The following is a 14,117-nucleotide window of genomic DNA, read 5'->3' as shown; positions in this document are numbered from 1 at the left end:
GGGAAGACATTATTTCTGGGTGGGCCTGTGACCTGTACTGGTGTCTCTGAAAGAGATTAGCATTTGATTCTGTAGACCAAGTAAAGATCACCCTCACAAATGTGGGTTGGACATCATCCAATCTGTTGAGAGCTTACATAAAACAAAAAGTCAAAGAAAGGAAAATTTTTAAAAATTAATAAAAATAAAAATAGAAAGGCAAATTAACTCTCTCTGCTTAAGCTGAAGCATCTATCATGATGCCCGTGAACATCAGGCTTTTGGATTCAGACTGAGACCTATTTTGTCAGAGCACTGAATTACATTACCAGCTTTCCTGCTTCTTCAGCTTGCAAAGGCTTGCAAGAACTTGGAGCAGCTTGTGGGACTTCTTGGTGTCTTAACTGTGTGAACCAACTCCTGTAGTGAATCTCCTCTTCTATCTTACATTGATTCTCTTTCTCTGGAGAACCCTAACTAATTCAGAGATACTGGCATAAAAGTTGTATATGAGATAGATTGCAACTGGAGAAATATTCAAAGTAACTTTTACAGCTATACAGTGGTAATTATAAAAAGGATAAAGAGAAAAAGACAAGTACTTAGATTTTTCAAAGAATCAGTAGACTTTCAAATTGTGAATGAAGGAGAGGAATTGATGAGTGAATTATTATGTGAATGGTGGTATTAATGCAAATGGTAAGTGATATGAAAGAACTGAATGGATTTACAAGTCTGCAGAGATGCAATCTGATTCACAAAGATTCCTCCATCTAGATAGTTGCAACTTTTTTCACCACTAGAGCAACATGGAGGTGGATAAGTCAAAATCATGCAAAATTTATAACCTATCGTGTATGTGCAAGGGAGATTCTGCTGAACAGAAAGCTCTCTTTTAAGTGCATTTTGTTGCAGAAAATTTTCTCATTGCAATGAGTTCATTTTTTCTATATTTAGTTCATAGCATATAAAAGCAAATATGGGTCTTTGAACAAGACTCTTTGAAATATTCATGTCTTCTCCCATCACAACTTATAAGCAAATTGTTATTTAGTTGCATAAAGCTTATATAAATGTGTTGTGAATAACTTTGAGAGGGTTCAGGAAGTTAGTGAACAGTACTGGAAGCATATTTGAAGTAACTAAAATTTCAATACAAAAATATTAACCCACCTTTGCCATACTATGCTGCTGCTGCTGCTAAGTCGTGTCAGTTGTGTCCGACTCTGTGCGACCCCATAGACGGCAGCCCACCAGGCTTCCCCGTCCCTGGGATTCTCCAGGCAAGAACAGTGGAGTGGGTTGCCATTTCCTTCTCCAATGCATGAAAGTGAAAAGTGAAAGTGAAGTCACTCAGTCGTGTCCTACTCTCCGCGACCCTATGGACTGCAGCCTACCAGGCTCCTCCATCCATGGGATTTTCTAGGCAAGAGTACTGGAGTGGGTTGCCATTGCCTTCTCCACTATAAGAAGCTTTAAAATAATACTTCACATATATTTAGTTGAACATTTTGATTAGAGATTGCTTTATAATTGAAAAAGAGAACACATTTGCATGGAAAAATGACAGTAACTACACACTCAATAAGAATTTACTGAGTATCCATAATATGCTCCCAATAGGTACTAGATGTTACAAAAATTGTTGCTTACTCTATATCCCTTTCTCCCTATTCTTCTTGTGAACAGAGCTTTGTTGTCAACCAGAGTAATTGTTTTAAGGCATCTCTCAAAACTGTGTAATGTCCCAACCTCTTTACTCAGGGGAAAAGGCAAAGTTCTTACATAGGCATCCAAAATGTCCTACAGGAAGCATACCGTATTTACTTCTCTGACTCCATCTCCTAGAATTTTCTCACCTCAATGTGTCCTGTTACCCACACCAGCTTCCTTGCTTTTTCTCACATGCTTTGTGTTATTGTAATGCAGGACTTTTGCACTGGCTATTTCCTCTCTCTGAAATGCTTTACCTGCAGATATTGATAAGACCGTTTTCTTCCTTTTTGATAACTCTTTGCTTAAATGTCATCTTTGTAAGGAAGGCACTCTAACCATCTTCTCTTTTTCCCTCTTTTATTTAAACTATTATATTGATGTATGATCACCACACAAAAAGGTATACATATTTAATATATACAGTTTGATGAGTTTGGAGATATGTATACAACTGTGAATTCTTCATGCCATCAACACAATCTATGCCATCAACATATCCATCAAGTCCAGAAGTTTCTTCCTGCCCTCTTATCTTCTTTTTCTCCTTGTATTCTTCTTTTTATTATTGGAACATTTAACATAAGGTCTATCCTCATAACAAATTTTAAAATATATGATACAGTGTTATTAATCATAAGCCATATGTAGTATGGTAGGTCTCTAGGCTTTACTCAGCTTGCATAGTCAACTTCTGTGCCATTTCTCCCTCCTTCTAGCCTCTGCCAACCATAATTCTACTCTATATGTTTCTTTGAGTTGGACTGTTTTTGAATCTTCATGTAAGTGGTAGCATGTAATGCTTGTCTGTGACTGTTTTACAGAGCGTAATGTCCTTCAGGTTCATCTATGTTGTCACAAATGGAGGATTTTCTTTTTTTTTTAAGGCTGAATAATATCCCATCATACCTATATCGTGGACATATCTTTGTCCATTCATCTGTTGATGGACGTTTAGGTTATTTCAATATCTTGGCTATTGTGGGTAGTGCTTCAGTAAACCCAGGAATGCAGATATCTCTTTGAAATTCTGTTTTTATTTCTTTTGGATATATTCCCAGGAAGAGGAGGATTGCTGGATTTAATAGTAGCTCTATTTTTTAATATTTTGAGGGACCTCCATGCTGTTTTCCATAGTGACTAAAGCGGTTTGCATTCCCACAGAGAGTTCCCCACCCCACTCCAGTACTCTTGCCTGGAAAATCCCATGGATGGAGGAGCCTGGTGGGCTTCAGTCCAGGGGTCATTAAGAGTCAGACATGACTAAGTGACTTCACTTTCACTTTTCACTTTCATGCATTGGAGAAGGAAATAGCAACCCACTCCAGTGTTCTTGCCTGGAGAATCCCAGGGACGGGGAAGCCTGGTGGGCTGCCGTCTATGGGGTCGCACAGAGTCAGACATGACTGAAGCGACTTAGCAGCAGCAGCAGCAGCAGAGAGTTTCCTAGTATTTCTGTTCTTCACATCTTTGCCATTGTATATCTTTTGTTTTTGTGATAATAGCCATTCTAACAGGTGATAAGTGATATCTCTTTGTGATTTTGCTTTGCATTTCCCTCATTTTCATTTCCTTTGAGTGTGGATAAATAGTTTTCACACTATTGAAGAAACTGTCTTTTTCTTTATACATTATTGGCAATCTTATCAAAAATTAGTTTATCATACTTGTTTTATTTCTGAGTTCTCTATTTTGTTCAGTTGGTTTATTTATCTGTGTTTCTGCAAGTACATACTTGTTTGATTACTATAGCTTTGTGATGTAGTTTGAAATTAGGAAATGTGATGACTTGAGCTTTGTTCATCTTGCTCAAAATTGCTTTTTCTATTTAGGATCTTTTGTGGCTTTATAATAAATTTTAGGATTATGTTTACCATGTATGTAAAAAAGTTACATTTGGATTTTAATAGGGATTATATTAAATCCATTGATGGTTTTGAGTTGTAGGGACATTTAAAAAATATTATGTCTTCAATCCATGAACAGCATGTATTTTCACTTATTTGTGTTGGGTTTGATTCTTTCAAAATTGATTTATAATTTTCAGTTTTTCAAGTCATTAAGACCAATTCATTCAAGACCAATAAACTTGGTCAAGTTTATTCCTAAATATTTTATTATTTTTATGATATTGTGAATGGAATTGTTTTCTTAATTTCCTCTTTGGATAGTTTGTTGTTGGTGTATAAAAATATAATAGGTTTTTGTATGTTGATTTTTGTATCCTGTTACTTTGCTAAATTTATTTTTGGTTCTTTGTGTGTGCATGTGTGTGTGGTCTTTACGGTTTTCTGTCATGTCTTCTGTAGAGATAGTTTTGGTTCTTCCTTTTAAATTTGGATGTCAAATCTTATTTTTTTTTTTCTTGCCTAATTGATCTGGATAGTTATTCCAGTAAGTACTATGTTGAACAAAAGTGGTGAGACTATGTATCTTTGTCTCCTGCATGATCCTAGAGGAAGAACTTTCAGTTTTTCACCATTGAATATGATGTTAGTTATGGACTGTTCAGATATGGTCCTTATTATATTAAGGTACATTCCTTCTATGCCTAATTTGTTGAGAACTTTTATCATGAAAGGATGTTAAACTTTGTCAAATATTTTTTCTACAACTACTGAGACAATCATAAAATTTTATGCTTTAGTCTGTTAATGTGGTTTATCACATTTATTGCTTTGCTTTTGATAATTTATCTCACTAGGGATAAATCTCATTTGGTAATGGTGTATGATCGTTTTAATGTTGTGTTGAATTTTGTTTGTTAATACTTTGTTCAGGATTTTTGCATCCATGTTCATCAAGGATATTTTCCTGTAGTTTTCCTGTGTTGTCTTCGTCTAGTTTTGGTATCAGGGTAATGATGGCCTCATGTAATCAGTGTGGCAATGTTCTCTCTTCAAGTTTTTTGAAGGGTTTAAGAAAAGTTGCTATTAATTCTTCTTTAAATATTTGGTAGAATTCACCTATGAGTCACATGGTCCTGGACTTTTCTTTGTTGAAAAGTTTTTAACTACTGATTCAATCTCCTTATTTATTTTTGGCCTGTTTAGGCTTTCTTTTTCTTCTTGATTCAGTCTTGGCATGTTGTATGTTTATAGGAATTTATCCATGTCTTAGGTTGTTCAATTTGTTGGTATATAACTGTTTGTAACTTTTTAAATGATCTCTCAAATTTCTGTGACATCTATTGTAATATATCTTCTTTCATTTCTACATTTTTTTTTTAGTCTTCTCTCTCTCTCTCTCTTTCTTGGTTAGTCTAGTTAAAGTTTATTTTGTTTTTTATGTTTTTTAAATCTCATAGTCAATTTTTCCAAATGTCTTTCTATTCTCAATTTCACTTATTTCTGCTATAATCTTATTTCCTTCCTTGCTAGATTTGGGCTTAGTTTGTTCTCTTTTATAGTTATTTGATTTATAAAGTTATATTGTATATTTGATATTTCTTCTTTTTAAATGTAGATGTTTGTAGCTATAAACTTCTCTCTTAGTACTAATAGGTTTTGGTGTGTTATATTTTTATTTTCACTTGCTTTAAGATATTTTCTAATTTTCCTTTTGATTTTTTTTGACCCCAACTGTTGTCCAAAAGTGTGTTGTTTAATTTCCACATATTTGTGAAGTTTCCTATGCTTCTTTATTACTGATTTCTACCTTTAATCCATGTGATTAGAAAGGATATTTGGAATGATTTCAATCTTCTTAATTTTTAAGACATTTTTGTAAGCTAGCATATGAGCTACCCTGGAGAATATTCCATGTGTACTTGAGAACAGTGTATTTTCTGCTGCTTTGGGTGGAACATTCTATATATTTTAAGTTAACTTGTTCTATATCAGTGTTCAAGTTTCTTGTTTCTCTACTGAATTTCTTTCTGGATGATCTATACATTATTGAAAGTAGGGTATTGAAATCTATTAGTATTGTATTGCTGTTTATTTCTCCCTTCATATCTGTCAATGATTTGTTTTATTTATTTAGGTGCTCTAGTGTTGGGTAGAAATATTTCTTGAACTGTGCCTTTGCAAATGCTTCCTTTTAACTAAAACTACTTGTCTTGTTGTCTGTAAAATTCCTACGTATTTATATTGATAAAATACGTAGATTATGCTGCAATAGCATGCAAGTCCTAAATTCATAGTTTAACACAATTAAACAGTGATGCTCAAAGTATGATCCATGGATATATAGGAATACCTAAGATCTCTTTCAGAGTATTGGTGAGGGCAAATCTACTTTCAAAATAATATTGAAATGGTATTGCCCTTTAACCTTGTTGACATTTGCATTGATGATGCAATGTTATGGATAAGACTGTGGTTTCAAACTGACCTACTATTAGATATCCTATTTTTCATTATACTTTTAGGCCAGAATGGGAAAAAAAAAAAGGATAATTTCACTTACAAGTATCCTTGAAGAAGTATAAAATTTATCAATTTTATTAAATTTTGATCCTTGAGTACACATCTTTTCAATATTCTATGTGACACAATGGGAAGTATGCACTTCCACTACACATAAAAGCATGATGATTGTCATACAGGGAAAGTACTTGTGCAATAGAGCTGCAGGCTGAATTAGCACTTTTTAAAGAAATATTTTGGGATTTGTGATGTCAACAATTGTTATTTTAAAATATTGAATAAAAAAAAATATCAAAAGCTGGAAGATCTGAATAACTCAGTAACCAGTTTTCCAGATGACCAATGCATGATATTATGTAATTATGCCTCAGTAAAAATATCTATTTAAAATGAAGGATAGATGAAATGTTTTAATAATAACAAAGTATAAAAAGTTAATTGGTATGACTTTAGATTCCTTATTAAAATTAACTCTTAAGAAACTGTGATTTGTTGAGTATTTTTGTCTTATTCCAAAGAGTAAGATCCATAATTATCTGAAAAACCTTCAAACACTCCTCTTATTTTCAACTACATATGTGTGCAAAGCCAGATTTCCTTCATTTGCTTCTATTAAAATGTTTCAAGTTATCAAATCTAGAACCAGATAAGAAAATTCAATTTTAACCTACTAAGGCGAAAGTAAAGAAACAATGTTACTGGATGCAACTTTTCTCACTAAATTAATTTTTTGGAATATATATTTTATATAAAATATGCTATATTAAATATCAACATTCAGAAAACTAAGATCATGGCATCCGGTCCCATCACTTCATGGCAAAAAGATGGGGAAACAGTGGCTGACTTTATTTTTCTGGGCTCCAAAATCACTGCAGATGGTGACTGCAGCCATGAAATTAAAAGACGCTTGCTCCTTGGAAGGAAAGTTATGACCAACCTAGACAGCATATGAAAAAGCAGAGACATTACTTTGCCAACAAAGGTCTGTCAAGTCAAGGCTATGGTTTTTCCAGTAGTCATATATGGATGAGAGACTTGGACTATAAAGAAAGCTGAGCGCAGAAGAATTGATGCTTTTGAACTGTGGTGATGGAGTAGACTCTTGAGAGTCCCTTGGACTGTAAGGAGATCCAACCAGTCCATCCTAAAGGAGATCAGTCCTGGGTGTTCATTGGAAGGACTGATGCTGAAGATGAAACTCCAATACTTTGGCCACCTGATGCGAAGAGCTGACTCATTTGAAAAGACCCTGGTGCTAGGAACGATTGAGGGCAGGAGGAGAAGGGGACAACAGAGGATGAGATGGTTGGATGGCATCACCTACTCCATGGATATGGGTTTGGGTAGACTCTGGGAGTTGGTTATTGACAGGAAGGCCTGGCGTGCTGTGGATCATTGGGTCGCAAAGAGTCAGACATGACTGAGTGACTGAACTGAACAGATAAAAGGTTTAAAATTTAATACATTTCTGTTTTAATTTGAAACAGGAATTATTGATAGGTAAATTAATATAAACAATTATTTTTCAATTTCAGTTATTAAGAAAGCAAAGGCATTCTGAGACCAACATGTTTGAGAACCACTACAAAAATATATTTTTCATTTATGCTGCATCTTTGACAGGAGATGATAGGAAACTGTATTCCAATTTTGTATTCATAGACCTGGGATAACAGAGAATATGCTGTCTTGTATTTGTACCATCTGTTTATTGTGAATCCTATAAAAAAAAAAAACAGCAGGGAAGCAGACACATAGAAACATGCTAAATTCTGTGCAGTGGTTTAAATATATTTAGAGATAGGGAAAGCAAGTGAAGGAAGATGTCATTAAGAAGTTTTAAGCAGAAATTGACACTTAAGTTGGATTTCCAGTTGAGTAACTGCATATAGACGAGAATGGGTACAAGAGGATTATTCATAGAAAAACAACAGTAGGAAGATTCTTCCAGATTTGTCAAACGTTGCCTTCATGATCATGAGGAATTTTGATTCCAGCTTTAATGGAGGGTCTACATTGGCCAATAAGGGAACATTATATATTCAAAAGCCAAGTAGGATTAGATTGTAATTGAGTTTTAAAAAATGAAGCTGAAGAGTTGAGATTTGATTTACTAAACAAAAGGGTTTTGGCTTTGAGGAGGGAGGTGATATGTGTGGCATTTGAAGTTTAGATTGATGTTAATGGTTTACAGGATGATTAATTGGACAGTTCAGTTCAGTTGCTCAGTCGTGTCCAACTCTTTGCGACCCCATGAATCGCAGCATGCCAGGCCTCCCTGTCCATCACCAACTCCCAGAGTTCACCCAAACTCATGTGCATCCATGGCATCGGTGATGCCATCCAGCCATCTCATCCTCTGTTGTCCCCTTCTCCTCCTGCCCCCAATCCCTCCCAGCATCAGAGTCTTTTTCAATGAGTCAGCTCTTCGCATGAGGTGGCCAAAGTATTGGAGTTTCAGCCTTGGCATCAGTCCTTCCAAAGAACACCCAGCTTTAGGTGGAGCTCTGTTAGAATTGGACATGGTTGGGACAAAAATTGGAAAGGCCAGCTAAGGATTTTTGAAATAATTGTAAGTGTTAGTATGAATTTGTAAATAGTGTTGGGGTAGAGTTGGGTGGGGAATAGAAAAGATAAGAGAGTAAAAATTTAAGACATAATTGGAAGAATAGCTAAGTCAGTTTTGTTGACTTTCAGTATTGGGAATGAGATATTTGTCTGTTACTAACGTGAACTGTGAAATTCCAGATGTTCAAGCTGGTTTTAGAAAAGGCAGAGGAACCAGAGATCAAATTGCCAATATCCACTGGATCATTGAAAAAGCAAGAGAGTTCCAGAAACACATCTATTTCTGCTTTATTGACTGTACCAAAGCCTTTGAGTGTTTGGATCACAATAAACTGGAAAATTCTGAAAGAGATGGGAATACCAGACCACCTGACCTGTCTCTTGAGAAACCTATATGCAGGTCAGGAAGCAACAGTTAGAACTGGACATGGAATAACAGACTGGTTCAAATAGGAAAAGGAGTACATCAAGGCTGTATATTGTCACCCTGCTTATTTAACTTATATGCAGAGTACATCATGAGAAATGCTGGGCTGGAAGAAGCACAAGCTGGAATCAAGATTGCTGGGAGAAATATTAATAACCTCAGATATGCAGATGACACCACCCTTATGGAAGAAAGTGAAGAGGAACTAAAAAGCCTCTTGATGAAAGTGAAAGTGGAAAGTGAAAAAGTTGGCTTAAAGCTCAACATTCAGAAAACAAATATCATGGCATCTGGTCCCATCACTTCATGGGAAATAGATGGGGAAACAGTGAAAACAGTGTCAGACTTTATTTTTTTGGGCTCCAAAATCACTGCAGATGTTGACTTCAGCCATGAAATTAAAAGATGCTTGCTCCTTGGAAGGAAAGTTATGACCAATCTAGATAGCATATTCAAAAGCAGAGACATTACTTTGCCAACAAAGGTCTGTCTAGTCAAGGCTATGGTTTTTCCTGTGGTCATGTATGGATGTGAGAGTTGGACTGTGAAGAAGGCTGAGTGCCGAAGAATTGATGCTTTTGAATTGTGGTGTTGGAGAAGACTCTTGAGAGTCCCTTAGACTGCAAGGAGATCCAACCAGTCCATTCTGAAGGTGATCAGCCCTGGGATTTCTTTGGAAGGACTGATGTTGAAGCTGAAACTCCAGTACTTTGGCCACCTCATGCGAAGAGTTGACTCATTGGAAAAGACCCTGATGCTGGGAGGGATTGGGGGCAGGAGGAGAAGGGGACGATGGAGGATGAGATGGCTGGATGGCATCACTGACTCGATGGATGTGATTCTGAGTGAACTCCAGGAGTTGGTGTGGGACAGGGAGTCCTGGCATGCTGCGATTCATGGTGTCGCAAAGTCGGACATGACTGAGCGACTGAACTGAACTGAACTATCCTTTAATATATATCCTTCTGTGAAGCTTTCTTTCTACTCCCCTACTCAAAACCATTCTTCCCAGCACTTAGTGTCCACAGAGAGTTTCTGTCCTAATTTGTATTATGATTTGTTTCCTTGCATGTATATTTAGATGGGTAGATATCTTTTAGATAATTTCCGTGTACTACTTGAGCCTAACACAATGCTTGACACAACCAATGTTTAGTACTGTTGGTTAAGTACATGATATTATTGTATGAATATAATTAATGTATCAATTGAATAAGAATGGTTTTTATTCATTTATCTAAACTTCAGAACATGTGGATAAGTAACATTAAATAAATAGTAAAAATAAGTACATTGGCTGAATTTTTCAGGTTCAACTTGGTCTTATTAAATTTTAAAGGCAGAACTGGAATATATATATATGTGTGTGTGTGTGTATGTGTGTGTGTGTGTATACATATATATACATATATAATATAAAATACATAGTATGACATTCTTTTTCCTTCTCTGTTACTTAATAGTGTGGCATATGTTCCTAACAAATATTCATGTGAGTCAATGTGAGAAATATTCAGACAAAATGATAGTGAAATGTAATATAAACTAAGACATAAGCCTATAGTTACATATCACTGGACATTTGCCAGATACTTTTCTAACAGCTTTCCACATACTGATTAATTTTATTTTCAAAATAACCCTATTATCTCTGCTTTATACATGAAGAAAATGAAATGCAGGATAGCTAGGTAACCTGCTTGATGTCAGACATGTGTATAAAATGTGTACGCAGCAGAAGCAGTATTTGTTTGAGGCAGTCCGTGCTCCTGACATCTGTCTTTGAAACTGAGATTTGCCTACTATGACTTTACAAAGTTTAAAAAAAACTCATTATAATGTTGTTAAATTCTATATGATGGTATTTTATATTTGTAAAGAGTGATGTTTTTCTCTTTCAAAAATAAGCAACTGGCTTTTGCCTAATGAAGAGTACAAAAATAATTCATAGTTGCTTAGAAGAATCCCATGCATTTGCAGATCCAAAATAGCCAAATACTTCTTATTTTACAATGAAAATTGAAAGATAAAGTTTTAAAATCAGAAGATAATAATGCATAACTCTCCTGTGTACATTTAGAAACCAAATTCTAGAGTACAAATACAGAGTTGGATATGTAAATGATTCATAGCCTATGTGAATCTTGGAAATAGCAAAAGGCTCTTACTAAAAGAAAAAGGAACATATTATACATTAAGAATTTCTCAAAAAAATGTGAATATGAGAGCTACTAAAATCATGAACACATCATCATTATCATCATCATTTTCATCAGTTGCTTTTTTATATATAGATACTGGGTTCATGATTCTGAATTAAATGCTCTAAATCCATAAAAATATTTTTAAAATTGCAAAAGAGCTAAAAAAAGAGCCTCTATATTTCTAGAGACATTAGAACAGCTGCTTATTTATTGACCAATGGTTAATAGTTTCTAATAATCAGAAGTATAATGTTTAAAATTTTTATTTTTAAATTTTCAAAATAGTTTATATATATATATAAATCCTATATGAAAGAATTAACATAGATTTACATTATCTACTGAATGTTGGAGACTCTGACTCAATATTTCAAACCAATTAAGTTTCCCTATACATAGAGTAGACATTCATACTTTAAAAAATCAAAGTGCCTTTTCTTTATTGTTTTGCTGTGGATATATTTATGATTTTTAGACAGAAAGTATTTTTTCCCACAAAAGTGTTGAGATTTGAAAAAAAGAAGTAAAAATGATAATCTTTATATACTTAAGTGTATGATTAAATTCAGTGACATATTTGTTCTTTTGAAAAGAGAAAGTTTGCTTTTTTTTAAAAAAAGTATTCAGTTTACATTCTATGAAACTAAGAACAACAACAAAAAACAGTTGTTCTAATTTTATTTGGTATGTTGAGCAATAGGTTAGAATTCAAATAATCACTCTGATTGTTTTGAAAGTCAGTAAAATATAGTGGATCAGTTCCCAATTAACTTGAGAAATATATGATGCACAGGTATACTTTTTTATGTAGAATGGGTATGCTTGAAAATTTGTCAGATATTTGAGTTTTTTTAAAATTGAATTAGATTTCAGTGGCTAGATGAGGTTAAAATTAAAATAGTTCTGATCTAAAAAATGTTTCTAGTACTTTCAGAATAATAACTATATAAATGTACATGTTTAACATAGTATAGATTTATGTATGTCTGTGTGTGTGTGTTTTGAGTACAAAATAGACGAGTATATACTACTCACTTAATTTCTGTTTCCATTTGAATTATCCTTTTTTTTTTAAGACCTAAACAAAATCACATAAATATTTGTAAAGACATTAGATGTCTTACGTGAAGATGTTCTTCTCTTTAAAAAATAGAACTAATGTATTTTCCCTTCAAACGAGTACCTTAAGAGATAACGAATTACATCTCAAGACCACCTTGAGTATTTTTAAAATTGTGATTTCCCCTCCCTGGAGTGTCAGAATCATCTAGTTCAGTTATATGGGATTTAACCAAAATCCTAGATGATGCTGATACATGTAGAAACCAAAAATGTGTTGCTTTATTTCATTTCAAGTAACCCTAATTTACAGATAGCTTATAGTACATTCTGTACACTGTCTTGGATTCCAATGGCATTTGCCTCTAGCACCTTCAAACTCTGGTTTGCTGAGTAAGCAGCTCAGCTCTAGTCTGTGGGGCTCCTCCACCTAGAATAGGCAGCCCCACACTCAGAGGTTTTGTGTCCTCATCCAATACTTGAATGACATGCCATAATCAGCAGGAACATGCAGCCAGATTTTGAGAGATCACTTAGCCAGAAGCAATCAGAAATGCAATGGAATTAGTCTACTGTCAGGAGTAATTTGATTAATGGAAATAAGCACCAGGGTAAATGTAGCCTCTCTTCTGTCCCTCTCAAAGACTACGCATCTGAGACATGGCCTCTCCATTTAGCGTACCTGGATATGTACCATTTGGCTGAATTGTATTGTTTTGGCTGAACTGATTGTATTGTTTCATGGCTCATCAAGAGACCAGTAAAGTGCTTCTCATCCTTCCCTGTTTCACTAATGTTTATGGTCACTTTTTTTTTTTTTTAAGGAACTCAGTTTAGAACATTCTATACCCCATTTAGAAGAAAAACATTTATTGTATTATGTCATATATGCTTATATTGAGATGTCTTTAACTTATGTCTACCATAATGAAATGAGTCACAGGTAAAAACAAACAAAAAACAAATCTTGTATTATAAGAGGTAAGAATGCAGAAACCAAAAGTTGTATACAGAACAAAAATTAGCTGCTCATGGTGTGTGATCCTCTAATGTGCTGTTGAGTTTGCTTTACCAGTATTTCCTAAGAGTTTTTGCACCTATATTCATTATGGATATTGGCCTGTAGTTTTGTAGTTGTATTTTCTTGTAGTTTCCTTATCTGACCTTGGTGTGAGGGTATTACTGGCCTCCTAAAATGAGTTTGAGTGTATTCTTTCCTCATCAATATTTTTGAAAAGTTTGATAAGGATTTCCATTCATTCCTCTTTAAATATTTGATAAAACTCAGTGAAACAATCTGGCCTATGCTTTTCTATGTTGGAAAATCTTTGATTACTGAGTCAATCTTATTATTAATCTGTTCTAATTTTCTATTTCTTCATGATTCAGTCATGGTAGTGAAGTGAAGTGAAAGTTGCTCAGTCATATTCAACTCTTTGAGACTCCATGGACTATACAGTCCATGGAATTCTCCACGCCAGAATACTGAAGTGGGTAGCCTATCCCTTCTCCAGAAGATCTTCCTGACAAAGGAATTGAACCGGGGTCTCTCCTGCATTGCAAGCAGATTCTTTACCAACTGAGCTATCAGGGAAGCCCTTTCAGTCATGGTGGGTTGCATATAAATAGAAATGCATCCATTTTTTCTAGGCTGTACAATATGTTGGCATATAGTTGTTCACTGTAGTTTGAGATCATTTGTATTTCTGTGGTATCAGGTGTGATGTCTCTCCCTTCATTTATAATTTTATTTATTTGGCTCTTCACATACCATGATCAAGTGAAATTCATCTC

Source organism: Bubalus kerabau, chromosome 7 (genome assembly GCF_029407905.1).
Source record: "Bubalus kerabau isolate K-KA32 ecotype Philippines breed swamp buffalo chromosome 7, PCC_UOA_SB_1v2, whole genome shotgun sequence".
In the NCBI taxonomy this organism is placed as follows: domain Eukaryota; kingdom Metazoa; phylum Chordata; class Mammalia; order Artiodactyla; family Bovidae; genus Bubalus; species Bubalus kerabau.
Note: the sequence above shows the minus strand (reverse complement) of the source record.